Below are 4,038 nucleotides of genomic sequence, written 5' to 3'. Positions count from 1 at the left end.
GTACAGGCGCGACACTGAGGGTTGCGATCCGTTGCTGGACACGAAAAAAGACAAAAAAAAAAAAAAAAAAAAAAAAAACCAGTACTGCCTGTGACCCAAACCTCCCTCTGCTTCTGAGCAAAGGAAGCTGCCTGTGTTATCCTGCCTCTGGCCAGCCCAGGATAACCTTGCTCTGGAAACAGCTGTATCCATCAGATTTATGCTGTTTATTTCCTTTCAGTAGACTAAGGTGTTTCTTTGCTTTTCACGTCCTGTCTGACTCTAGCAGGGGCTCTTAAACTGACACCCATGGTTCGTCATATGTGTATTCACAATTTCCTGGGGAGATGATCCATGGCTTTGATCAGCTTCTCAAAGTTATCTGTGATTGAGAACTACATAAGAATCAGTGGTATGTAGGGACCAGAGCGGAGATTCTGAGCACTTTTTTATGCTCAAGATCGTGGTAAGGAAACTCATGGTTCAGCGATATATTAAATTTAGTTATTGTTAGGACAGGTATAAAGGCAGCCTCTCAAGCCATTGGGGACAGGGAAAAATGATTGCTGAGCTCCATCTGAGTTACACACCATGTCCCTGGTTCTACAGACATTGGAATCTCAGCCATGTTGACCCAGCTGAGCCAACATATATATTCCTGCATTGCATAGGCCACACTGTTTACCTTCTGCCCTCTGCATACTTTTGCTAACACTCTAGGGCCCTTGTGGTTGTCTTGAAGTCACCAGGCCTATGGTACATGTTCTCTTCCCTGTACCTTCAGTGTTTTCCTTCACTTCTTAACTTGTATCAACTGACCATCCCCTCATAGCTGCTGTTGCATTATTTTTTTGTTTGCTTGTTACTATGAAAGTATTAAAAGCTTGTTCCAAAAAAATTTCTCAAACACTTCAGATATATATTGTTTAAATAAAGTCTCCCATTTTACTTCTTTCCCTGAAATCCTCTCACCAAGTCCCAGTTCCAAGATATCAGAATTTGTGTATTTGCTACTTCGTATTTTGCTCTTTTTTTGTATTTTATTGTTAAAGTTACACATACTTATTAATTCTTCTATATTTTATTTTTAAAGTTACACGTGTTAATTTACATTTTTTTGTATAAATAAAACATCAGTTCTACTCTATTTCTGGTTCATTTCTTCCCTGTTGTTTTTCTGTTCATAGGAATAGTTGGGTTGTGTTAGGAAGAATGTTTAGGGAGAGAAATAAGTGTTTTTCGTTTTTACGTAGTTATCCTCTTGTTTTGAAGTGTCTCTTGGTAGTAGGCTGTTGGTTTATTCCATTTCTTAAGTCTTCTCAGAAGAGCTCCTGTTTTGGGGCCAGTTCTTGGTAGTAGGCTGTTGGTTTATTCCATTTCTTAAGTCTTCTCAGAAGAGCTCCTGTTTTTGGGCCAGTCCGGTGGCACACTGGAGAGTGCGCCGTTTGGGAGCGCAGTGGCGCTCCCACCGAGGGTTCGGATCCCATGTGGAGACCGGTTCCCGCTCACTGGCTGAGCGCGGTGCGGGCGCAACACCGAGGTTTGTGATCCCGTTGCTGGTCCCCAGTACGGGCGCGACACCGAGGGTTGCGATCCTGTTACCGGTCAGTAAAAAAAGACAAAAAGGAAAAAAAAAAAAAAGAAGAGCTCCTGTTTTTAAGTCTGACTTCAGGGTAAATTTTAAATTTCCAATGAGGCTTAATTTATATGAAAAACTTTTTTTTTTTCTTATAGATTAGCACCCATTTCTACTCATAGGCTCCCAAAAATGCACCATTAAACCCATTAAGAAAGCAGTGAGAGCCAGGAGGGACCACCTTTTTCCTGAGCCCTGGCACTGCAAACTTCTCCTTTGATTTGATGGAATGTACCAGACCTGAAATACCAGTTTATATTTCAAAAAAAGGAGGCTGAGATTGTTGATTATTATCACATCAGAGAGTCCAGGCCTTGTGTTTTAGCACTGCAGCAAAGTCAAGGATGAATTTGCTTGTTCTTTATTAAGCTATTCTGATGCTTTTCAGAATGGTTTTGACATTGATAATAAACAGTTGTTTTCTAAGGGCTTTACCAAATACTACATCAAAGCTGAACACTGAATAGAGGGAGGAAAATGACAGCGAAATACTGTTTAAAGAAGGGCTTTGTACAAGTTCTCCTACTTTGATTTCTCAGCTGACACCCGACACCATGTTTATCTTGTGCGACTTTTTCAGACCCATCACATTTGAGATGTATGAGAGTTGGCGAGTGATGGGAGGGAACGCACTTCTCTGGACTCAGAGTATCTGGATTAGAGGGGGAGGCAGAGACTGGGGAAGAGCAGAGTTGGCGTTGGCACCTGCCTTTGGGCACAAGAAATAAAAGGACCCTTTGTGCTTCGGGAAGCTTATCTTCTAGGCCACACAATAGACTTATCCCGCTCAGGCCTGATAGGGGTTGCTCCAAAGCTCCAGGCTGCAGGGTCTTTATGCCCATTTCCGGCCTAACCAGAGTGTCAGGTTTCCAGTGTTCTGAGTCTAAATAAAAGGGACTTGGAAAGTGGTGAAGAGAGGCCAGGCTTTTCAATGTGTCCAGTAGCCCCTGCCATTTTTTGATCTGCTTCAGCAGTGCTGCCTGTTATTGTCATGACATCTCTGAGTTGAAAAGACCTTAAAGGGCATTGATTCCAAGCCATTCGCATTTAGAAATAAATCTATAAAAAATATTATTGCCATATCAGAAGTTGTTACTGGAATGACAGGATCACAGGTTCTAACTGAGACTCTATGGCATAGTTTTCCTTAAAATTTTCTGAGGAGTCAGTATTTTGAGGAAGGAGGAGGTTAGCATCCATTTCTGTTAAATATGAGTTGCTCGGCCTAATCCTGGTGAAAGCTTGTCAGTGGAGTCTATATTATGTGAATTTTATTCTAATGTTTAAAAATTACACAATTGGAGTATTCATTATAGAGAAAATAAGAAAATAAAACTAGGAAAAATGAAAATCACCAGTAGTCCCATCATCAAGAGATAAATACATTTTCCCTAGCTGCTTAACATTGCCTTGTATGGATATACCATATTTATTTACCCAATGCTGCCCCCTCCGCCCCCCCGCTTGTTGGGACAGAGCTCAAACCCTGGACCTTGGTGTAAACAGCACCAGGCTCTAACCAATTGAGCTAACCGCACAGCCCCCAACTTTTCTTATATTATAAAAATGCTTTATTGAACAACTTTATAAGTAAAGATTGCCTGAGAATAAATTCCTCAAGAGGAAAAGGCCAAGTAAAGGGTTTGCATATTTTTAGGGCCTTTGGCTCTAATTAACGAATTGCCGCCCTGACTGTTGTGTCAGTTCGCATTCTCATCAGCAGGACTGAGAGCACCTCTGTTCACTCAGCCATTGTTCACATTCAAGGTGCCAGTAATGCTGTTTGGCGTGATTTGTTCAGTGGTCAGTTGTCCTAGTTACATGATAGTGAATGTGTCAAACATATATCACCTTTGCTCATGTTCCCCAAAACTCTGTAGCATATGTCAGAGGGGATAGGTTTGTTCTCATATTAAAATTTTTTTACTTGGTAAGAGATGACGTAGAGATATATACCAATTATTAGAAATAACACAAAAGCTGAAGCAATTTCTTTTCTGTAAAACTGAAAAGCAATGAGCCAGTTGACATAAAACATCATAAATGTCGTTGATTGTGTCCTTTTCTCCGACAGAAACCCAGATGGAGATGTGAGCCCCTGGTGCTATGTGGCAGAGCATGAGGATGGTGTCTACTGGAAGTACTGCGAGATACCTGCTTGCCAGAGTAAGACTGTCATACACCATCTGTGGGTGACGGGACTGTGGACACTAGTAAGGGTGTGGCGTGGAAGGCCACCGCCAGAGGTCAGGTAGTTCACACTGGCAGATTTCATGAAGCATGTGAAGGGAGAAGCCCATCCTGTTCTGAGGATTTTCACTTCTCTTGTTGAGGCTTTTCAAGAGTAGTAATGCCCATTTCCTCAGCACCCCATCCCATCGGTATTTGCTTGATGGGTAAGCCCAGTGAGAATTCCTACTTTT

The 4,038-nt window shown here is 41.8% G+C and overlaps 1 long non-coding RNA gene across 1 annotated transcript in view; it reads left to right on the top strand.

The window, feature by feature from the left end:
* Nucleotides 1-3,772, top strand: part of LOC103588204 — a 23,281-nt gene extending 19,509 nt beyond the window's left edge. The window contains exon 3 of the long non-coding RNA XR_550291.1: nt 3,690-3,772. This is a non-coding gene — a long non-coding RNA (uncharacterized LOC103588204). The remainder of the gene's footprint in view (nt 1-3,689) is intronic.
* The last annotated feature ends 266 nt before the right edge of the window (nt 3,773-4,038 follow it).

Source organism: Galeopterus variegatus, unplaced genomic scaffold (genome assembly GCF_000696425.1).
Source record: "Galeopterus variegatus unplaced genomic scaffold, G_variegatus-3.0.2 Scaffold535, whole genome shotgun sequence".
In the NCBI taxonomy this organism is placed as follows: Eukaryota; Metazoa; Chordata; class Mammalia; order Dermoptera; family Cynocephalidae; genus Galeopterus; species Galeopterus variegatus.
The sequence above is the reverse complement of the archived record's forward strand: the minus strand, read 5'-3'. Positions and strand labels throughout refer to the sequence as shown.